This window comes from Tenebrio molitor, chromosome Y, assembly GCF_963966145.1.
Source record: "Tenebrio molitor chromosome Y, icTenMoli1.1, whole genome shotgun sequence".
NCBI lineage: Eukaryota > Metazoa > Arthropoda > Insecta > Coleoptera > Tenebrionidae > Tenebrio > Tenebrio molitor.
In genome coordinates, this window is record NC_091056.1 from 4148332 (window position 1) to 4173764 (window position 25433).

Here is a 25433-nt window from a genome sequence, read left to right on the forward strand (position 1 = left end):
CGAAATAGTCTCAATGAAGAGGATAATTTAGAAATAGACCTACCGGAATATATTAGAGAAAATATTCAAAATTTTGGGGAGGAAACAAATAAGGTGGGCTACGGTTTGCGATCTGCTTCTGTGGCTATGCTGACAGGGTATATCGTCCGAACTTTAGACGAACGAATTGATTGCTCCGGTTTGGAAAAATTCACCAGTTTTAGTGCTTGTACACCTCTGTTGGGTTTAATACATTTGCAAGACAGAGGGTCTTTGAGATATCCCACGAGATACTTTATATCTTTAATTCACCAATTAAGTAACCTTGTGGAAGAGATAGTACCATACTTGAAGCCTGAAGTAATGGTTTAAAATGTATAACTTTTTTATTAACAGAAAGACTGCAGTCTATAATAGACTGCTCTCAACACAAGCAACAAATTGCTGAAACTATTTTGTCAAAATTAGTTAAGCCACTATTGAACAGTTTCGGCAGAATTCACACGGAAAATGTTTTTCGGACAAATTTATACTGTAAACCGTCAAGTAGAAAGGTTTTAATGTTGTAATAAACTAATAATTGTTTTCTCATTCTTTCATCTTTAATAATGGACAATAAACGGTCAAGACTATTCATAAAAACTCATAAAAATCAGTGAAAACACTGAAAAGTGAGAAAATCAGTGAAAACGTCAAACCAAAGCGTCAAACCCAGTCAAATCTTAATTTACAGTTTTCTGTAAGTCCCAGACCCACAGCGCCTCTAGTCTCACCCAATAACGTATTGCACAGACTATAACGAATCAACGCAGACGACGATTACAATAAGCGATTACGGTAATTGCTCGCGAATAGCGTACCGGTTATTTTAACGGAACGTAACGCGAAAACTCTCTATTAAAGGGATGCGTGAAGCTAACGAAATCGAATAAGACATTAGAATGATTCCACCAAAGCAGACTTCGATTAAAAGAGATTCAGTGGCGGCTTCTCAATGGAGGCAGGGGAGGCCGGGCCTCCCTAAATATTGTAGAAGTACAAATTACAAAATAAAAAATAATACAATAAAATATAAATAAAATCAATATACATGATACATGTTGTTAGCTTTTAATCTTAAAAGCTTAAATAATAATGCGTCCGCACTGATCGAGGCGCGTGGTCAATCTGCTCCTGCTGGGGTGCGGTCCGTACTTGAGAATGTGCAAGACCTGCACTATTATGCAGAATCACCACTTGGACACGTAATGCGGTACGTCTTGGCGCTAACACGGCCAGCCTGACATTGGGACGCTCTCGGCCCAAAAATAGTAACCAGTTTATATTTCGGAGTCAATTTGAAGATGTACCTATTGACGTTTGTAATTGAATAAATACTAAATTCAGGAACTTTATTAGAATAAACTGAAACTGTATACGTGTCGCAAGTCAGGGCTCGGTTTCATCCTGACTTCCATGAGATGGTCCTGGTACTGATGTATCGGGGTCTTTCGACATCTGACAAACACAACGTGCGTCAAAATATCCATGATTATGTACATGTTCAAGGTACGGAACTTCCCAGGCGGCAAAGAGACCCAAACATCAACTACCACAGCCAAACTCATGCCAAAGTTGATATCCGCCAGAAGGCACAGTGGCCCAAGCCCAAGCATCAACAGTCAAAGTTGATATCCGCCAGAAAGCACACTGACCCAAGCATCAACAGCACAGCTGAATTCCTGCCAAAGTTGATATCCGCCAGACAGCACAGTGGCCCAAGCATCAACAGTCAAAGTTGATATCCGCCAGAAAGCACACTCACCCAGGCATCAACGGCACAGCTGAATTCCTGCCAAAGTTGATATCCGCCAAACAGCACAGTGGCCCAAGCATCAACAGTCAAAGTTGATATCCGCCAGAAAGCACACTCACCCAGGCATCAACGGCACGCTAGCAACCGCTAACACGGCTAATCATGACATTACGAAAAGAACAGTCGGGGTATATGGTTCATTTTATAAATATATGCAGTGACGTCACGCCGGAATCAAGAACACGACATGCCGTTCGTCCGTTTTTGACACTTGACACCAAGGCATAATGAGTTGTTTATGTTACCGCTATTGTCAAGAAATTATAGTATTTTTTAGTGTTGGGCATAATCGATATATTCTGATGATCGAATGAATCGAAAGAATCGCTTTGAATAATCCAAACGATCAAATATCATTTGATCTTTCAAGTATAAATGATCGCATGCGTAGTTGTGCACTTATTTTGAATTTCGTTTCGATTCCAATAACAATCGAATAATTTCTATTTTATCATTATCAGTACAACGTACCTTATACCTAGATACGATCTGTTGAGGATCTGCTATACTGGTGGATCGGAAGGTGGCTGGAAGTCTTAATTTTTTGTTGATGGGACACAGATTTTTTGATGTCTTTATTTTAATCACTACTATATTTACACTATTTACGCACTCTATTTACTGTATGATGATGGTCTTTTCGCTATTGATGATGATGATTCACTATGATTACTGCCTTGTATAATGATTTTCTCCTTTTCTATCGGTTTGTGTGTCGATAATGATGTCGATAATAATAATGGTAACTGTGTTACCGACGCCGTCTTTGAGCCCGCGCCAATTGAAATTAGCGGGAATTTCAAACATTCTCCCCGCCTTCTCCAACAGGTTTGGGGAATTATTTGCAGCTATGAGACATCTAGTTCTTCTTGATGATGATGATTTTCCAGAGAATTGTCTGAGTTTTCCTCGTGTGTTGAAATTGGTAACAAGGCGAGCTTTGTTACTGGTCTTGTTAGCGTGGCGGTAGCTGTCTTGATCGTCACTACCCGAGTTAACCCGTCCACACCTGGGTGAACTTGAGTTACTCTGGCAAGAGGCCACTTGGACGGTGGGTACCGCTCGTCTGTGAGGAGAACTAATGAGCCTTGCTTGATGTCGTTGTGAGAGTGTTTCCATTTTGAGGTTAACTGGTGAGCTTGCAGACATTCTGTGGACCATCTGTCCCAAAATGTTTGGAGTCTTGCTTGGATTCTCTGAAGATGAGAAAGACGTGAGTCTGGCAAATGAGTGAGAGTTGGCTCTGGAATCGCGGTGAGAGCAGCACCACGAATGAAATGCCCTGGAGTGAGTGCTGAGATGTCTTCTGGGTCATCTGAGAGTGCACTGAGAGGTCGTGAGTTGAGAATCGCTTCTACTTGGGCCAACAATGTTGAGAAGTCTTCATAGGTCAGCACAGTATCTGCGATTGTGCGTCGAAGGTGATGTTTCACCGACTTGACGGCGGCTTCCCATTTGCCTCCCATGTGGGGCGCACCTGGAGGATTGAATATCCACCTTGTCCCATCATTGGTGAGAAGACGTTGAAGTTCCTTGAATTGATGCGTTGACTGATCGAAAAGTTTTTTGAGCAGTGCATCAGCACCTTTAAAGTTCGTTCCGCAGTCGCTGCGTAGGGTTTTGCAAATTCCACGTCGACTGATAAACCGTCTGTATGCTTTGATAAATGCTTCTGATGAGTAGTCTGTTGCAACCTCCAAATGAATCGCTGATGTTGAGAAACACACAAATACGGCTATCCAACCCTTGTAAAAGCGAGTGCCTCTACCTTGATTGAATTTTAACGACACAGGTCCTGCGTAATCAACTCCTGTGTTTTCAAATACTAGTGAAGGTGTGACACGTGATGCAGGGAGTTGACCCATTAACTGTTGAGCTCGAACACCACGAATACGAGCACAGGTGAGACATTTCTGGATGAATGACTTTACAGGAGCCCTGCCTCCTACGATCCAACAACTTTTTCTGATCAGGGAGAGGGTGAGTTGAGTACCTCCGTGCATTGTTCTGGAGTGAGCATGGGAGATGATGAGTTGAGCTAGTTGACTTTCTTTGGGCAAAATAGCTGGGTGCTTACTGTCTGCATCTAGCTGTGAATTCTGGAGTCGACCACCGACACGCAGGATGCCTGCATGATCAATGATTGCAGTGAGTCTTGACAATGCGTGAGATTCCTTGAGACGTTTTCCAGCTTGAAGAATCTTCAATTCCGATGAGTAATACGCCTGTTGAGTTGTCTTTATCCAAAAAAGCTTGGCATTTTCTAGATCCGCTGGGTTGATAGGTGAAACGGACAGTTTTGAGTTGGGAATCCTTTTGAAGCATGAGCAGGCACGTTGCACTAACGCTGTTAGTCTGAGAAGTTTCGTGAGTGTTTTGTTGAAAGTCTTGATTTCTTTCAGTTCAATGAGATCCCAAATTGCTGGTGATTCTGGAATAACTGCTGCACATGAGAGACCTGGTCTCTGTTCTAGGTCGTCGTGGAGATTTTCTGGGGGTATCTTCGATGGCCAGAACTCTGGCGGTTGAGATAGCCACGCAGGTCCTGTCCACCATAATGGATGATGAATGAGTTGAGATGCACTGAGGCCCCGTGATGCACAGTCAGCCGGGTTCTGCTTCCCTGAAATGAACTTCCAGTGAGCTTCAGGCAATGTTTCTTGAATTAATGAGACTCTGTTGCCGACGAATTCTTTCCAACGCATTGGATTGCTCTTGATCCATGCAAGAGTTGCTGATGAATCTGTCCATGTGAATACGGGCACTTTTTGTAGCTCTAGAGTGACCTGGACTCGTTTCACGAGTTTTGCGAGTAACGCTGCAGCTGATAATTCCAGCCGATGAATTGTGAGACGTTTGAGAGGAGCTACCTTCGTCTTCGAGCATACTAATGTCACGATGGATGAGGAGTCTTGATTTGTTACTCTGATGTATACTACTGCAGCCATTGCCAGTTGAGATGCGTCTGAGAAGCCATGAATTTGTGCTGATGAGATTTCTGAATGCAATTTCAACCAGCGGGGTATTTGGAGTTGAGAGAGTCGTTGTAGATCTTGGCGAAGTTCTTGCCATTTGTTGATGATCTCTGGTGTGAGTGTGTCGTCCCAATTCACCTTCTCGAGCCATAACTGTTGCATGAGGATCTTTGCTTGGATAACAACAGGTGAGATGAGACCGAGAGGATCGAACAGTTGAGCAATTTCCGAGAGCATGGCTCTTTTGGTACAGGTGTTGTGCGTGTTGAGGTTGCCTTTGAATGTGAATGTGTCTGGTTTGCATTGCCATGAGATTCCTAATATTTTTGTAGTGAGATCTTCAAATGAGTGAGACTGTTCTGATGAGGGTTCTGAGGATGTCATGATGAAATCTGGGTGATTGCTCTTCCACTTTGCAAGTGGTAAACACGCTGTTTTACACATCGCCGTCAGCTCTTCGGCGATTGCATTGAGTTCTTCTAGTGAGTCTGCACCCCCGCCAATGTCATCGACATAGGTACCTTTCTTGAGAAGTTCTGCTGCTTGAGGAAATTTCTCGCCTTCATCTGTTGCGAGTTGCTGGAGCACTCGTCCTGATAGGAATGGAGCTGAACGGGTTCCGTACGTCACTGTTGTCAGTTCAAAAACTTGCTCTTGACCTTGATGATTGTGCCAAATGATTCGTTGCAACGGTCTGTCATCTGGATGAACTACTATTTGACGAAACATCTTTGAGATGTCCGTCGTGAAGACACATTTGTGGTGCCGTAGCCAGAGAAGTACGTCGAATACGTCAGACTGAAGCTTCTGACCCGTGTGTGAGATGTCATTGAGAGATACACCTGTTGATGATTTACTTGAACCATTAAATACTACTCGTAGCTTAGTGGTCTTGCTGTCTTCACGTATTACTCCGTGATGCGGCAGATAATACGCATGAGGTGGCTCTGGAGCATCCGACGACACCGGAACCATGTGTCCGAGGGATTCATACTCGCTCATGAAGTCGCTGTACCGTTGATGGAGATTTTTGTTGCGTGAGAGTTGCGTGAGAAGTCTGCGAAGACACCGTTGAGCCTTTTCCTTTGAGTTGCCTAGTGTTGAGATGTCACCGATGAGAGGTAGTCGTACATTGTACCGACCTGAGGAATCTCTTGAGTGTGTTCTGATGAAATGATCTTCACATGCGGCTTCAGCTTGTGTGAGGTTTTCTTGTGATGAGGTTGGAACTTCTTCTTGGATCCAGAATTTGGAGAGGGACTCTTGGAGATTGTCATTGCTGATCACATGAAGTGATTGATGTGATGACTGTTGAGATGGACTTGATACTTTGCCAAAAAGTACACAGCCAAATACTGTGTGAAGTCCTACAGGTTCTGAAGGACCGCCAATGAGTACTCCTGGTGATGAGATTACTGCTGCACATGAGTCAACACCGATGAGTAAGTCGATTGGACCTGGATGATTGAAATCTGGATCTGCCAAGTCTAGATTTTTCAGATGTTTCCACTGTTGCTTTGGGACTGCCACTGAAGGAATTTGCGCTGTGAGTTGCGGCAGGACATGTGCATCTACATGTACTTGCGCTTCTGAGTGTGTTGACTTGAGTTGACATGAGACGATACCGGTTGTGCGACCGGGTGAGACGCTACCAACCCCAAGAATAGGGATTGTTGAAGATCTTCGCTGAAGATGTAGCTTGTTCACGAGTTGTTCTGCAATAAGAGTTACTTCCGACCCTGGGTCGATGAGAAGTCTTATCCGATGAGTTGCTCCGCTGGGAGAATAGATATCTGCCTGGCTAGTCGCCAAAATGACTGCCGGCCTTGTTGCTGTCGCGGTGTGAGATGATCTAATTTGAGTTGAAGGAACCACGGCGGGTTGAGATGTTTTGAGTCGAGCGGTGTCCAAGTCCGTTTGAGTTGATGCATTGATTTTGAGAATACGTTTCTGTGAGTGATGAGAATTCCTGCTGACTAGTCACTGCATTTGAGTTGGAGGACTACGAGGTGGCCTTCTCGCAGTATTGAATGGTGAGTCATGCAACATCGTGTGGTGCTTTTCGTTGCACTTCTTGCACACGTGTGGGGATTGACACTTGTAAGCGTTGTGCGGACCGAGACAATTGAAACATAAATGCTGCTGAATTACCCAATCGAGACGTTCCTTTGAGTCATACTGTCTGAAGATAGGACAGAACACGATGAAGTGAGGTTTTGAGCAGCATGCGCAGTTCTTCTTCGGGTCAGTTGAGACGACAGGAGACCCATCGGGAGATGGCGATGAGTTGGATGAGCTGGCTGATTCTGATTTTTGTTGTTGAGCAACGTGGACGTGCGCAGGTTTTCCCTTTTGATGAGACGACTGAGTTGGTGTGATTTGGGTGGTCTTCGCTGATGGTTTTCGTGGGGTTCCGTAACCCTCGATGCTTTCCTGTGCCCTTGCACAGGCTGAAAGGTATTGTGCGAGCTGTTCATACGACGGGAAGTCAGTATTAGTTCCAAGGCTGAATTCCCAGTCTTCGCGTGTGCGTATGTCCAGTTTCTGGACCAGGAGATGGACTAATAGTTGATCCCATTGATCCACTGGTGAGTCAAGGGCTCGGAGTGCATTCACTGCTTCACTGGTTGTGTTCAGGAGATCGTTCAGTTCCTTTGCCGATCTGTTCTCAATTCTCTTGAGTGAAAACAGCTTGTCGAGTTGAGCAGTGATGAGTAAACGCTTATTTTCGTAGCGTTTCGTGAGTAGATCCCATGCTGTCTTAAATGAGTCGCCACATACTGGTAAGTTCCCTATGAGACGCGCAGCATTGCCCCTCAGACTGAATGTGAGGTAATGCATTTTCTCGACGTTCGAGAGAGTAGGACTTTCTCCGACTAAGGAGACAAACAAGTCTTGAAAAGGACGCCAGTCCCGAATGTCACCGGAAAATGGCTCGATATTTATCCCGGGGAGTGCCGGCCTGGCGTGAGTCGGTGCTAGAAGACTTGAGTTGGCTAACTTAGCCCCAGTTGGCGGATGGTGAGCTGATTCTAGGTCTGCGATATGAGTTCTGAGCGCAGCCTTACCAGATACGTAGACATGCATTGTTGTCTGGTATGCGTCGTTCTTGAAGTACTCTAGGTCTTTTGAGACGTCTATTTTTGATGTTAAGAGCTTTTCGTGCTCGGCTTCAAATTTTTCCCAGGTTTCATTGAGCATTTCTAGCTTGGATTGAGCAGCCTGCAAGTTGAGTGCACCTATACTTCCAGCATCGTTCTCAGCATCGACGCTGTTGATGAACGCCATCCTGCTGGCCTGGAGCGTGATCCTATTGTTGACAGACGCCATCTTGTTGAGAAGTTCGATGAGATGTGGATGAGATGCCGATGGATGTGTTGAGAACAAAATTTAATTCGCAACCGGCGTGTCCTTTAAATTTTGTCCAATGACGCAGTACGACGTTCTGCGTGCTCCGCAATGCGTCAAGGTCAAGGGTGAAGCACAACTGATGAGATTCACTTTTTCGTGGTTTTTGGTTTAATTAAGACCAGCCACCAGCCTCATCCGGCTCGAAGGACCAAAATGATGTTGAGGATCTGCTATACTGGTGGATCGGAAGGTGGCTGGAAGTCTTAATTTTTTGTTGATGGGACACAGATTTTTTGATGTCTTTATTTTAATCACTACTATATTTACACTATTTACGCACTCTATTTACTGTATGATGATGGTCTTTTCGCTATTGATGATGATGATTCACTATGATTACTGCCTTGTATAATGATTTTCTCCTTTTCTATCGGTTTGTGTGTCGATAATGATGTCGATAATAATAATGGTAACTGTGTTACCGACGCCGTCTTTGAGCCCGCGCCAATTGAAATTAGCGGGAATTTCAAACACGATCAGTACGAAATAAATTATGGTCGGAACCACTGACAAATGGATTTCAATTATTAAAAACAAAAACCATTCTTTCTTGAAATTGAAAAAGACGCAAAATCTGAATTTGTTTTGAATGAATGCCATCGGACTGCCCAACAAATGTGGGTTTTCCCAACCCTTCCGTTCAGATGACAGTGGCGACACTACTTTATTTTGATTTATTGAAAAAAAATTGGTTTGGAGAATACGTTCAACTAAATTTCCTCTCGTTGCTGCACGATAGCACATTACGCAAGTGAGTCAACATCATCTGTGTAATAGTTTAGCTTACTGCAACACTTTTGCAGTGATTTCCGAAGCTTTGGTTAAATCGAATTACATTTTCCTTGTTTCGTGACAATTTTTGACGTTTAGTCGACATCTTACGCCCGCGCCGAGACCGACGCACGTCAATAGTTCCGTGTTCCTCAAATCGTATAGTTCAGAGTGAGACGCACAGAACGACAGTGAAGTTGTCAAAGTGCAATGTCAAGAGTCTCACAGTTTAAAAAGAACTTGGATAACAAACATTTTATTAATTTAGTTGATGCTAGTTCTGTTTGGTATTTCTAGTATTTTGCTGGTAGTGTTTATGAACTGGCTTTTTTATCATATGAGAACTGATATTGCGGCAAATGCAGCAACAAGTTCCGTTAGTTTGCTTAATTAATCCGTGTCAATCTTAGTGGAAATGAGTGGAAAGTATACTTTAAGTTTTGTACAGTTTTGAATGTAATTATATAATTTTGGACAAATTATTCTTCTATGAATTTGCACTCGCCACTTGACCAAGATATTTTCAAAAACGCGGCGCTGAAACTTTGTTTCTTCCGCACAACCGAACCAGTGCGCAACATCTTGCTTCTGCCAATTCAGAATATTCAAACTGTAATTACAATTAAAGTAAAGTATCATTTATCACTGGAACTGGACAACTGCATCCCGCAGATACATGTGTGTGGAGTGTGGACTGCATGTCTAAATTGTCACGATGCACATGGCGTTGTCACACATTTGATAACATGACAGTTAGTTGTTAACAGCAAACCCCGAAAACAACCCCAAATGTCAGAATCATGAGGGCAATAGGATTTTTCGGTCTACGCCCAGGCCGCTATAGACACTCTGACCATCTAACAGGTCGTGCTAAAAACAGACTATAATAGAAAATGACTCTCAAGGAGAGCGTCGTAGTCATCCGGGTCCGGTCCGGGGTCCGGGCACCATCCCTTGGCCTAAAGACGCATCTGACAGGCAGCAGATGACGTCAGTTTCAGTGAGAATCCGAGCCGGGGTACCCACTAGAAAGATGATATCTTGGGCGCAATTAGCGATTTCATCTGTTTTGAGGCTTTTAAGTGGGCACAGAAAACAATATTTGGAATACACATCCACTGCCACAAAAACATGGGTGAATCCATCTTCATTTTTGGGCAAAATCGGCAACGATCAACGAAAATGGCAGAGATTAACAGGTCTGGTTCAATCAATGAGTCATTTCTTAAAACATTTGTTAACGGTATGACATATTTGTGTACAAAATTCACAGGTTAACGGAACATTAGTTGAAGACGAGCTAAGCACGGGAGCATTGTCATGTGTAAAAAGTTTGACACCGGGGCTAAAGGTGTAGGTGCAGACAGATTTTTGGTGACCCAATTGGCCACATCCAAAGCATTTTAATGAATCTGCTTTTTGAAAAGTAACGGGTGACTATTAAAATTTTCACTTAGGGTTGGCTATGGATCATTCTTTGTTTTCTGTTGCACCTTAGACACTGACAAGTTTGACATTTCAATGAATGTTTTTTTCTTAATTTGGTTATGTTTGGTTATGTTTCAATTGTACATTTGTACAATTTGACATTTGTCGTTCGTTCTTGCGTGTGTCTAAAGTAACAGAAAAAATAAAAATTCGTTCAAAGCCAACTCCAAGTGAAAATTTTAATAGTCACCCGTTAGCAACAACGTTACTAGCTCAGCTACCTCGGCGATTAAAAGTGAATTTTGACTGGGGGCGCGAGAAGTGCGCAAATCGGGCACGGACGTGCTTGCAAAGCATCGTCTTTAATACCGAAACAGATTAAACTCACAAGGTGGCCTTGATAAATGGAACACGCAAAACATTCAATTTTTGTAATTTGATGCGGCGACAAAACCCATACGTTGGGAATTTCTCAGCATTATAGGAGATTGCATCATGCAGTAACTTGCTAAAATTAGCACTGCCTGCAAAATTTTCGCAGAGGTCTCTTTTTGCGCTGGCCCACGAGCGACGATCTAAGGCTGCAACAGGAGAACCACTCACCTGTCTCGGCCTCACAACCGGAAATTTTTAACCAAAAAAAAATTGCCGTCAGTCAAACCTCATCCAGAAAACACATTTGTGGGTCCAGAATCCACGTGGTCCAACAAACCACGAAGTAAAATGGTCAAGGATGATCGGGCGGTTTTATCTTCGGTGGTGTTCCCCGCTCCAGTGGCAACCGCAGCAGTAGGATCAACACTGTTCGAGTTGTTTTCATCCTCCATTTGCACGGGCACGGCACAGAAACTTTTTTGTTTTGTTTTAACAACAGGAAAGAATAAAATAAAGAAAAAAAATTTAAATTGGGCACGATATGTCACAATCCCACTTCTGATGTTAGCTTTTAATCTTAAAAGCTTAAATAATAATGCGTCTGCACTGATCGAGGCGCGTGGTCAATCTGCTTCTGCTGGGGTGCGGTCCGCACTTGAGAATGTGCAAGACCTGCACTATTATGCAGAATCACCACTTGGGACACGTAATGCGGTACGTCTTGGCGCTAACACATGTAATAACGAAAATAATAAAATATACCTACATACAAATATAAGAATATAGCACTTTTTTGTTAGCTCGTTGATTATTATTAAGGAATTATGTAATTAATAAATTAATGAATGGTAAAATCAGCTGGGTCTAAAAATGAATGTGCACGACTGCACGCCACCCGCAAACGGAGGCCGAGATCACTCGGGCCGCTGGGCCGCTCCAGTTTATTGCACGTGTTTACTTCAAATTTGGCCTTGAACGGACGGTTCTGTGTTAACAACCAACAGAAAATTAAGAAATGTTAGCGTCATCGGCGGCCGGCCTCAAGCCAATCAGAAAACACCCCGCGCTGAAATTAAACATTAACGGTAAAGTGCACGCTTCCCTACGCAGCGGCGGCCCTAGCCCTTTATTAGGGTAGAGCTAGGTTGTCTTTCGGCGCCCTTTAGTCGACAACTTCGAATCAATTATAGTTCAGTTTCTGATTATAAAATACAAAAATTTTCAAAAATCGAATTTTGGCGCCCCTTCCCACCTGGCGCCTAGAGCGGCCGCTCCTCTCGCTCTACCCCAGGGCCGCCACTGTCCCTACGCATTTCGCTGAGTTGAAAGTGTTGAAACAATTTTGTGTTTGCTTGCTATCTCGAAGGTGGGGTAAGCGGTTAAGATTTAATTTTGCAATTCGATAATTTCAAAAATGGAAGTGACAGCAATAAACTTCTTACATCATCCAGATTTAGTAGGTTTTTTGTTGATTCATCATTTTAATTCGTTGTCTTATGAGAAAACCCCAACTAAAATTGGATTGTCTTGTGATATTAAACAGTAAACATAACAGATCATTTTGTGAATCGTGGTAGGTATGAGAAATGTTTTTAGTTTACGAGAATTTCCGAACGAAATAAATTGTTTTGCTGGCCGTGTTTGTGGTTTTCATCTGACTATTTCATTCATTTACATTTCGGCCAATAGAATCTCGTCATTCAACAATGAGTAAAAAATTTCAGTCGGTTGTAAGACTTCGTTTTTGCCTAAGGGCTTTATCCGCTCAATATTTGACAATTAATAGATCAGACTCATCGGTACGCCTTAAATTAGACGATCTCAGCTACAGTCATTTAAATATTTATTTTGGAGATTTGTCAATTTTACCATGTAATTCATTTAAACGCCTTGTATTTGTGCTAATTTTTTAAATAAATGTACACCCCTCAAAAAACAAATTTTTTACAGCGCATAAATAAATATAGTCGTTTTCAATGACATCCGTGCTGTCGGTATGACAGTACGTTGGCGTCACTTGCTGTTTCAGTTTAGTAATTTTGACTTTTCTAATTTGGTAAATTTATCTTGACGCGGCAAATTGACAAATTCAAATTATTATTTATCATTTCCGACAAAAAATGTAGTCTGATTCGGATTCTGAGGATGACTTCGTTTAACCATGTTTTACACCATGTTGAAGATTGAGTTTTACCGTTTGTTGTTGATGTTTCACGAAATATAAATTATCTTTTACCATAACCTCAATTTCTTGTTTGACATTTTTTTAACTAGGATGTTCTTATATTCTGAATACTGGTTATGAATTTGTATGTACAATCTGCACCAACATATTAAAAATGACACTGACAGCACGGATATCGTTGAAAACGACTTTTTTTTTTTTATCTCTCACATTTTGACTGGCCTCCTCGAGCACAAACACCACGAGCCGCCACTGAAGAGATTTACTTTGAGCATTACATAAGCCTGCAAGAATCAATTTTAAAAGACGTCGTGTTATTATAAAAGGTATTAATGAAACATTGCAAGCTGATCTTGTTGAAATGATTCCGTATGCCAAGCAAAATAAACAATTATTTAAATATACAGTGTGGAAATTACTTATGGAATAAATTCAGTAATTACAAAACTAATGGCATTTGTTGAAAACGCTGAAAGAGGTCAATTTTTGTTTCTCATAATGTTTATTTTAAATTAATTCACTTGTTCATGACGTCATCCATTTTTGAGCAATGACATCATCACCAATTTTTTTAAATGGCTACCCCCACTTTTTTCTTCTCCTTCTGGTAGCCCTTCCTACTACCTAAAGGAAGAATGAAAAAATTTGGTACTGTGATGAACGCGGTATTTATACATTTTATTTTATTACCATCGCGGAAATTATTCACCTTAAATTCAACAAAGTCAAATTTGTCTTAACGATCTCCAAATTGTTTCTGTGCAATTTATGCATTCCATTTATTTCCATTTTTAAATACGCACATGTTTTGTAAGTGTCAGAATGTTGAGAAAAACAGAGCCGTTCCCACGAAGGGTTTCCTGGAATGTAAGACCGTTGCAAATCGCAAGATTAACTTCTTTAGTTTCTTTCAAAAGGCCATGTGGTATTTCTCCAAGTTATCAGGGTGGCGAGACGCCCACCACACTCGACCAGTCGACCAAGCAAGGCATTCATTTGCATACGAAAGGATAAATTATTTAATTGTTGTTTAAAAATTGATGAAAATAGAGATATAACGATAAATAAATTAATACATCCGTTTAGAAAGGAGTCGCCGGGTATTTTGAGTGACACAAACAAAATTTAACTAGAATTAACAATGTTGATAATAATTCAATTCGTCTGAGTTTGGTCGTAAATGAAGTTTCATTTAAATTTCTCATAAGATGTTTACATTAAATAGGAAGCTTTGTTCGGGGTTGCTGAATCCATATAGTAAAAATTGTTAATTAGTTTAAATCCTGGTAAATCGGTCAAATCGTTTAAAATATTCACAATTGAATTGGTCCACTAGAATTTGGTGTCTGCGATTTAGATTTTAAACACAGCGTCGCCAGCCAAGGGTGGTCCGTTTTGTTAAGGTGGCGAGAGACGCGTTACAGATCGAGACTTTTAAGTAAGATATCGGATTACACTTGCACGTGTGGTCAGTTGTGGGAAAATTTAGCAAAATTAATAAATTCTTGTTTAAACAAAGTCAAGTCACAAACCCACTATTTTAGAAAGACGCGCTGTGTTTTTCTGAACATTTTGATATCCAATTTAACCCTAATTTAAGCTGGTGTAATCGTAATTCTGATGTACAAACCAATTTTCCTTATCTAATTATTGTAAGCAAATCTTGCACCGTACGATTACTGCCCATTTACTAACATAGTTTTACAAGGGAAGTAGGTAGAAATTTCTGTAAGAAAAGCGTAGAAAATCGTGAAAATGTAAAAATAGTACCGCTGTAGTACTGGGGGCGACATCTAACAAGGGGTAGTACTACGAAATTTACAGTTTTCTTACGCCTTTCTTCCATATGCTTTCCGTAAATTTAAACAAACAAAATTTGTTGTTACATTCATTAACCATCTTCAGTTCAACAATTAGTTGCAGACGGAACAACAACCAATTTTGGAGTTTAATTTCTCTTTCAGCGTAATTGGGGTTGATTCGCTATCGTTACTATGTTGTATTATATTGTCCAATGGACAAACAAATTGTATGTTTAATAATGTTGATATTGCGAATCGAAAAACCACCCTAACTAGGAAATAATAATATTTTTAAGCGAGTTAAACGAGGTTTGATCGAATGCCCATGCGTCGTAAGAGTCAAATTTGCATAATGCCACACATGTGGAAAATGAGTAACAAGGGAAGGGGGGTAGGCGAGTTAGCGTCCCCTATTTAAAGTTTTGGCACATTTGTCTTAGGGGATTCGATTTTTGACTGTCTTTCGAGCTAGTCGATATCCGTGTGTCTGCCTTTGCGATTTTGTTTAAATTTTCTAAGTTTAAACTATATTTGTATTAAATCACTTTAGCTTCGTTTAGAGTGCCGAGTGCTAATAAATAAGTTAGTGCCAGTTCCAACAACAGGTGCCGACGAGCAACCAGGGTGTTAAACTTTCTAGGTAAGCCCGAGAAAGGGTTATATTATTTTGATTAATTAACTCTATGTCAAAATTTACTTGTTTTTCGTTGAAATTATTTTATCAGTCATTCACCATGGAATATTTAATTTCAATTTATTCAACAATTTGAAATAATCAAAATCCAAATTTAAAATATTTTTTTTCCAAGTTTCGAGTTATTTGAAGTAAAAGTTTAAAGCTAGAGGTAGCCAGCAACAAATGATTCTATTTCCGATGGAAAGGGGCCGCAACACTTTGGTTGTCGGATTACTTAAATTACAAATTTAACTTATCTGATCCTTTTATTCAACATTTTTTATATTAAATTCTTTACTCTAAATTTGAGTGTAACCACCAGTCAGGGACTTTGAAACTTAACAGTCAATTACTAATTTATAACTAAATCGTTCCTGAATTTTCTCAACTGGTGCCCGCAAATCAGATCGAAATTTCTAGTTATAAACTTTAGGGAGATAGAATAATTGGTTGCATATTCAATATAGGGTAGAGTAGGGCTATTTCTCTCCCGCGTCGTGTTTAGGCGACCAAGCAAAATTATTGTTTTGCACCAATTGCACCTGAAATTATAGGCGCGTTTGTCGGCCATCAACGATGAGGAGAGTCGTGGTTCCCGGGGACCCTCTTCTTCAACTTTACTAGGTCTAAGACACGGTGTCAGGTCGTAGTTTCCGACCGTGGACTTAGAATGGGCGTCGTAATTCCCGCTCCAACGACATGTACTATGTATGTGTGGGCTACCACGAGGACAAACGCGACAAAATAACCATCCCGGTTACCTGTAATAAACTGGTGTCGCGTACGACAAAGTTCTGTACAAGTCTTTGTCGAAGCTCGTGGACGAAATTTGTGAGAGAAATGACGACTACAGTCATTCAGATTGATTTGCGAGGACTTGTATATCCGGGTTTTATTCGGAAGTTGTAATTGGTGTTTAAGCACCGGGCTTTTACCGGAAGCGGTATTTCGGCAGTAGGGCGTAATAGTTAAATGCGATGCACTTATCAAATGCCGCGAGCATGTTATCTTCCGACTCTGGTACAAGTCTAACTCAGTGCACTCGATATTAAATGTTGCTTGGGTGATATAAGTCCGAACAAGTTACCTGAAGGTTAGGTTAGATTTGCCGTACGTAAATAGGGTTGCATAAAAATGGGGGTTACAGCAAAATCAAACTTTTCAAATCTAAATTGGATAACATAAAATCTCATCAGGTGAAGACTGACGCCTCAATCATTTGTTTAAATTCACGATCACCATTACAAAGAAAGTCTCTTACGAATTTGCTTACAAACATAACCTAAACAATAACTTTAACACAGGGCAAAATTTGATCAAACCCGCAGAACTCATCCATTTTGTAAACAAGGCTTCGAAATATTTTGTAATAAAATAATTGTGGGGAAACTTGTGTTTAAATCTCTTCCTCCATGCGTTTTGACACTACTTTGTCTCCGAATTTGTGTTACGACTACTGAGTATTGCCTAATAGGCCTTAAGATAAAACACCATCATCACTATAAAGGTGGCTATCGACGAAAAATAAACACAACGTAGGTAAGTGAAAATAATAAGTATAAAGGGTTACTAGACGAGCCAAATAGATTAGTATATCAAATTGAGAGTTCAAAAGATAAATTAACAGTTAAAAATGTAAAAATTTACGACATCATCACGATCAAAATGGACGGTCTCACTACAGTACCTTACATGACAATTTTCTTGAAAAAATTACAAATTTTAATTCAAAAATTTAATTTAATTTTTACTTAATGTAAAAATTTTAATTAACCCCAAACAAAACAAACAAACATTTAAGGTTAACAATAAAGTGTAAGGCAAATGTTGGAATTGCCCCCCGCCAACTATTTGGCACTCACACAGGAGTATAAGCATTGTACACCGCGCTCAATAATATCAGGGTTGATTTGTTCCATTTCAGCGCGAATTCTCTGTCGATATCTTCTAAATTGTTTGGTTTATTAAAGTAAACCCTCAATGTTAAATAATTACATAGAAAAAAAAATTAAATACATTAAAAATTATATTAAATTTTTGAAGTGTAATTGTCATCTTCTCAAAAAAATTGTTATGTAAGGTACCAATTTTTTTCATTCATCGGTTAGGTCAGGTCAGGTTAGGAAGGTGTATTAGAAAAAGAAGAAAAAAGTGGGAGTTATCATTTAAAAAAAAATGGTGATGACGTCATAACTCAAAAATGGATGACGTCATGAACAAGTCAAGCAACTTAGAGAATAAGCATTATGAGAAATACAAATTGACCTGTTTCAGCGTTTTCGACAATTGTCATTTGTTTTGAAATTAGTGAATTTATTCCATAAGAAGTTTCCACACTGTATTATACTTGTAGTAATTGACTGCTTTTCAATGTACCTGGACATGGACATGGACTGTTCCTGTGAAAGCAAAAGATTCAAAACATGTAAGCAATAGAAAAAGTTTTGTAGCAAATTATTAATTTACCAAAAAATTTGCAAACTGATAAAGGATCCGAATTTTATAACAGTAAGTTTAAAGCATTGATGAAGAAATATAAAATAAATAAAACCATTACAGTACATTCAGAACAAAGAAAGCATCCATAGTTGAACGCGTTAACCGTACTCTAAAAATTTAATGTGGAAACAATTCAGTTTGAAGGGTAATTATAAATGGATAAAAGTATGTACTAGCTGACATTATAAAACAATATAAAAACAGCTATCACAGAACGATCAAAATCATACCATCAATGATAAATAAGAGAAATGAAAAATTAATTTTAAATGTCGATTTATATACATGTAAAAATTGGCAGTAAAAATAACAAATATGCAGTTGGAAATTATGTTCGAATCAGCAAACAAAGGGAAGTATTTGACAAGGGATACACCCCGAACTGGTGAAATGAAATTTTTCTCATAAGAAAAGTTAAATTAACCAACCTAACTACTTATCTGCTAAAGGATATGAACGGAAAGCTACTTAGCTACTTAGTTGAAAAAGTTTTAAAGAAGAAATAAATAAGAAGAACTTTATTATTATTGTCTCGATACAATATACTTTTTACAATATTTAGTTACCATTATTCATCTACAACTATGCTCTAAAATTGCATGTATCTGGATAATTGTCTTTTAAACTCACCTACATTGCCTAAAATTTTCAAATTCATCGGCAATTCATTGTATTCTTTCATTCCTTTGTAGAAAATTGAGTTCATTGTTCGGCTCAACATGACTTTAGTTATGTTTAAATCAAGCTTGTCCCTAGTTGAGTACCGATGAACTTGACAATTGAATTTAATAAGACATTTAAAATATGCCGGTAACATGTTATGTACCATCTTAAACATAAAAATCATTGACATATAATATAATCTTTGTTCCACTGACATCCACTGTAGAGTGCTGAGCATGAGTCGAATAGGTGTATATTTATTACATTTAAGTATTATTCTCATGCCTCTATTCTGTAATTTTTGTAATACACCAACTTTTGTTTTATCCATTAGATACAAAACAGAGGCACAAAAATCAAAGTGTGGTAAAATTATTGATTTATATATCACTAAACAAATATCTATATTTACAAAATTTGAGATTCTAGAGAAAAAATAAAGTTTTTTAGAAATTTTATCAACTATATATCTAAAATGACTATTAAACGATATCGTATTATCTATGACAAAACCCAGGTATTTGAATTCCTTAACAATTTCAATTTGTTGCTTATCAATAATAATATTAATTTGATTTATATTGATTTTTTTGTACCTGTTGTCTGTAGTTAAAATCATGGCTTTAGTTTTACTTACATTAAGTTTTAATTTATTAATTTCTAAGTATATTTTTACCTTTTCTAATATTTCGTTTATTCTTTTTATTCCCTGATCAATATTGTCACATATACACGCAATTAATGTATCATCTGCGAACAGATTTAGAAAATCACAAACTACATTTAAATGCATATCATTAATATATAATAGAAATAACAGCGGTCCCAAAACACTTCCTTGTGGAACACCAAGATTATTTGTTATGTTGGTTGACGTTGTCTCCCTTACTTTAACATTTTGTGTCCTACCACTAAGATATGACTTAAACCAACTCAACACACTACCCCCCAATCCTACGTCTTCTAATTTTTTTAGGAGTAAGTTTCTATCTATAGTTTCAAACGCTCGTTTTAGATCGAGAAACACAGCTATCACAATTTTATTGTCATCTATTGCTTTTTTAAATTTTGATAATGTTATCTGTAATGCCGTTTCACACGAATGATTTTTACGAAAACCAGATTGGTATATATAGAGCAAATTGTTATCATTAATATATTTACTTAGCTGGTGATAAACCACTTTCTCCAATATCTTTTCAATGATAGGTAGTGTATTAATCGGTCTAAACTCAGCTGCCAAAATTGTATTATTAACTTTTGCAATGGGAATGATAGAACTTCTTTTTAAATCATTGGGAAAATCTCCGTATCTAAGAGAGGTATTTATTAGATTAAGAATAACATGCCCTATCACCTTATAACTACTTTTAATAATTTTAGCATTAAGTATTTCATTTAAATTACTGTTATTATTTAATCCTTTGATTATGTTACCAAGGTCCTGCAAACTAATGAGGGAAAATTCATGAAAATGACATTGAGCTCGGACCGTTTTTAATGAAGAAATATCTTGTTTACATTTTATACTCCGATTCAACTCTAAAATACTCGTTACAAAATATGTATTAAAATTATTAGCTATTGCTATGTCATCGGTGTACGTTTCAATCTTGTCATTCCTTTCAAATCTAATATTATTTGGGAGATAATCATTATCTTTATTAATTATTTTCTTTAATGTTTTCCACATCATCCTGGAATCGTTTCTATATTTATTTATATTGGACGTATAATAATGTCGTTTCTTAATTTTTAGCAGGTTTACAACTTTGTTTCGATACTGTTTATATTGTTTCCAATATTGACTAGCCTCATCACCTACAGTAATCTTAAATTTTTTATAAGCAACATCTCTAGCTTTAGATAAATTTTTAACCTCCCCATCGTACCATGGTACTGCTCTGTTTTTTATTTTTATTTTTTGTAAAGGTGCTACGTTGTTTATAATTCTCTTACATGTATAGACTAACTCTTCCAAAATCTCATTTACATTACTAGAATCAAGATTCCAAAACTGACTGCTTAACTGGTTATTCATTTTCGTCAAATTAAAAGTGTTTAATTTTCTATATATCCTGTATTCACTCCAATTATTATCATATTGACTTTGATTACATATGTTTACAGTAATAATATTATGATCAGTGATTTTTGGTATGTCATGTACTTCTACTTTTAACATTTTTTCGACATTTGTCAACACAAAATCAATTAAATTGGATGAAGTTATCGTAGTGCGTGTACATTTATCAACCAGCTGTTTTATACCATATATCCTAACAATACTTTTAAATTTATTACAGTAGAAGCTATTCTTTAAAAAACTTATATTAAAATCTCCTATTAAAATAAATCTTTGATTTTCTCCACTTAATTGATCACACCAACCCTCAAAATCTTCCAAAAATTTAGCATCCGACCCACTTGGAGAGTGGTACAAGCAACCAATTAGCCACTTTCCCGACGCTAGAAATACCATAACAATTTTGCACCAGTAATTATTATCTAATACCAAAGTTTTATAATGCGAGAAAGATATTGTTCTCTTTATATAAAGCCCAACTCCACCGCTCCATTTGCTATTGGAGTCACATCGCACTGCACAATAATTTTGAATAAAGAGTTCACTGTTGCGGACATCTACTGTAGAAAAGAAAGAAGCTCTACGTGAAATGGTTAGGATTCGATGAAAGTCACAACGCTTGAATTGATGAAACAATATCACATTGAACTACTACAGATTGTGCGATTCTGTTTCAAAATTTAGCAATATTGTTACTGAATGTTTTGTCACCGATGAGGATTTTCATCAGCGAATGTACTTTATTTGAGTTGGGTAATTTAAACTCAGTTTGCGCTGGTATTTGTTTATTGTTTGTGAACTACTGTCTGTTCTGACCGAGTGCTGGGCTCGTATACAGTTAATCTCTCAACCTACCCTCTGGACCCAGGTAAAGTACGCGCAGGTACCTCCCCCTGCTCCGGGTAGGGTGAGTGAACGCTTTCACTTTTTCCCTAATTCTTACATCATAATGGTAAAACATAATTGTTTAATCGTAAGACTAAATACTGAACAACATTGATTTTGCATAGATCCAACCAATCAATAGCTTCATATCATAGCAATTACAGAAAATTACTCGGACATGTCGATTTTATTTTGAAAAATGCCATCCTGTGAGGTGCAACTTGTTTAAATGACATCACTGCTTTTTGCGCAATGATGTCATCACCAATTTTTTTAAATGACAACCCCCACTTTTTTCTTCTCTTTTTGATAGACCCTTCTACTACCTAAACGACGAATGAAAAAATTTGTACCTTACATAACAATTTTTTTGAGAAAATGGCAATTTCTATTTCAAACATTTAATTTAATTTTTCATTAATTTTTTTTTGCATGGGTTTATTTAAAACAGGGGATTCAAAATCTAAGAAATTCCTTTTTGAGAGGATTTCCCTTGCCATTCAACGTGGAAACGCTGCAAGCATTCGGGGCACTTTTCCAGATTCCGCATTATTATCGGAAATTTTCGCATTCTAAATTAAAAATGTTATTTTATGTTAAATTTTAATAAATAATTTAAAACAGAAGGTTTATTTTAATCGACCAAACAATTTAGAAGATTTACTGCAGCGAATTCGCTATAAAATGGAACGAAAAGCCCTGACATTATTGAGCGCAGTGTACAAAGTGTCGGTAAGTGCCAAATGCTTGGCAGGGAATAATTTCAACATTTGCGTTAAACTTTATTGTTAACCTTAAATGGTTGTTTGTATTTGTTTGAGGTCAATTAAAATTTTTACATTAAAAATGAAATTAATTTTTAAAATAAAATTTGCCATTTTCTCAAAAAAAAAATTGTTATATAAGGTACCAATTTTTTTCATTCATCGTTTAGGTAGTAAGAAGGTCTATCAAAACTAGAAGAAAAAGTGGGGGTTGTCTTTTAAAAAAATTGGTGATGATGTCATTGCGCAAAAACCAATGACGTCATTTAAACAAGTTGTACGTCACAGGATGGCATTTTTCATCATCAACATCACATAACGCTACTATGAATTTTGTTCCAAACTTTATGTTCACACTGCATAGCAATATTGGTAAATTTTAAAACAGAATCGCACTAAATATCTACTAATCAGACCATACATTACTACAATAAATTGTACACACCCATTCGATAATACATAATATTTCGCATACAAATTCTGCTTTAATTTCATCCCACACCCAATTCTTACATTTCACTCATCAACACATATAACACCAAGAATATTGTAATAACCCAGATATCGCCAGTCTTCCGCCAAAATTCAAACATTTGAATTATCGAAAGAAACCCGCGAAATTGAACAAAGGGGCCAGGTCGTGATCGTCATCGAAGTGGTAAAATCCCTACGTTGTGTGTTTTGCACAAAATGGCGGCAGACTAGCTCGCGATGCAAATGGCGGACCTGCGGGGTGGACAAACTTCTAAATAAAATGCATAAATCGGTGGGAGGACGCCTGTATTTATTTTATGCAGACATGAATAAATACATTCTCGTTTTCATCTACAGTGCTGATTGATACAAAACCCCATCACATGATAAATTAAACAACTTGGCGGTGCGACTTTACATGCCATAAAAATACAGAACAACACAATAAATTTGTCTAACGACCTCTTGAGAAGGGTAGAAAAAAAACAGTTCCCCCTTGGGTTGTAACCAAACTATATAACTAATAAATAACAACAACCTAGCCTGAAATACAAGATCAAAGCGGCACCGTGGAAAAAAAATGATAGTTATGCTATTACGAATAGACACTGTAAATGGGATGACTAAAAGCCCCAAAAATCATCCACAAATGATGGCACACCATAATCTTTTCAGTCTGTTCGGTTACACAACATGTTACACCAGACTGCGCAACAAGGCTCAAGATTACAATGAACGACAATTTAATTCCCTAAATGAATATTACGCTCCTCTGACTCTCAGCTTTTCAAGATAGCACGCGGTCTCCGATCGCAGAGTTAACCTAGTTCACGCCCCCCAGTCTCCTAATTTCTACCCTAGTAACGTCAAGTCGTCCAAGTCCCTGCGACACCTAACTCGTTATCGACTTGTGTCCTCCGAATCGCCTTTGTGGGTCCCACACCAGACCAAACAGAGGCCTTCCACCGGGGGCGATCGAGAAACTACATGGCCAAGGTCACACGTCATGAAAAAGCTTCGTGGGTCCCACGTGGGCAATCTCACGTTGGCCCTTTTTTATGTGCTCTCGTTTTTCATTGCAACGTCAATCAACTGCCCTAATTTCGGCCAAACATGTGCCTCGTTTTTCCTTGTGGCAAATGGAAGGTCGTTCCCAAAATGGACGTCCGTTTCCCTATTTCTACAGTAGATGCAACCTGATCAGTTAACGGTTTTTTTCTCTTCTTAACCCGGAATTCAAAAATGAACTCGCCCAACGGATTCCTACGGTTTGTTACTAACGGACTCTTAATTTGAAAACGGACGCGACCAACGGATTTCCCCGGTTCCTCCCTCTTTTTCTAATTATAACTTTTAAAAGTGGACTCGCCCAACGGATGGCGTCGACCGGAAACTCTATTGCGACATTGTCCTTGAAGCTACTTTACTTTACCACCAAGAATTTCACCATGCTCTCGATCCTTACGTCTCCCGAGCTTATCGAAATGACATACCTGTAGGAGAGTGCTGTCGCGAGGATTATACCACCTGAATGTGACGCGCTACCTGTCGGCGACCCACGTGGACCACACCTGTCTGCGGTGGACACGTATCACCTCCGCAATTGGTGTTTCTAGCAACACTGCCGTCTCTATTTACAAGCCATGAACACATAAAACTGGCAACAATGCAAGTAGTCCGACTGGTGTATGATGACTAGAGCTGGGATTTTAGTCCAAACGGCTTTTGGTCTAGAATGCAGCTAATTGGAAATTAGCACTATCAAAATCCGTTTCATCAAAAGCCTTTAATTTAAGCCCTATTTGTTTTTGCCTTTTTTGCCTAAAACGTCTTTTATTTCTTTTTTTTACCTATTTTCCTGTTTGCAAACTTTTTTGTAGTCAATTTTTCCTTTTTTGTGCCTTTTTTGCTGTTTTTTCTTTTCAAAATACCCTGTTTCGAGTTTGTTGTACAATCATTTATTTGAATATACAATAATTTTGAAGGTTTTGAAGGATACCAAAATAAAAAGCGATCTTTTGTACATAAAGTCAAATTTTAAAATAATCGAAACAACTATAACTCAACTGAAGTCAGTAGGAATGTCACTTTCAGAGTCAATGAATATTTTTGAAAAAGCAAGGATGCAGGTAGAGTCTGGTCAAGGAGCCGTCGCTGAGATAATAAAACTTAAACTCAAGAACGTTTTGAACAGAAATCCAGGTTATTCAACAATATACTCCTTATACAAAAATTTTTCAGGAGAATATGTTGAAATGCCTCCAAATATTTCAGTTACTGATGCAACTAAATTAAAATGTTTACCCGTCACGTCATGCGACGTCGAAAGGTCGTTTTCCTTGTATAAAAACATTTTGACCGAAAAACGTCATAGTTTAACACCAGATAACATTGAGAAACTTTTAATATGTTACAGTCAATCAAAAGAGATATAAAAAGACTTACCTATTTCGGTTTATTTAGAAGCACTTACTTTCTCAGACTAAAAACGTTAGTTCACAAATAAAATGATACAACCATTGTTCGTCAAAATTTTTATGATCGTCTTGGTTAGTGTCTTGCATCATTTCTTTATTTGAAAAGTTGTCCATTGAGAAATGTTACC

At 38.4% G+C, this 25433-nt stretch overlaps 1 long non-coding RNA gene across 6 annotated transcripts in view; it reads left to right on the forward strand.

The window, feature by feature from the left end:
• LOC138140519 (uncharacterized) overlaps positions 1-25433 on the forward strand; it is a 63639-nt gene that overhangs the window by 19046 nt on the left and 19160 nt on the right. For 2 of the 6 annotated variants that reach the window (XR_011162546.1, XR_011162547.1), the window contains one exon: positions 1528-2236. The exons of the other annotated variants lie outside the window; for them this stretch is intronic. This is a non-coding gene — a long non-coding RNA (uncharacterized lncRNA). Of the gene's footprint in view, positions 1-1527; positions 2237-25433 lie in introns of those variants that run through there. 6 annotated transcript variants of the gene reach the window in all.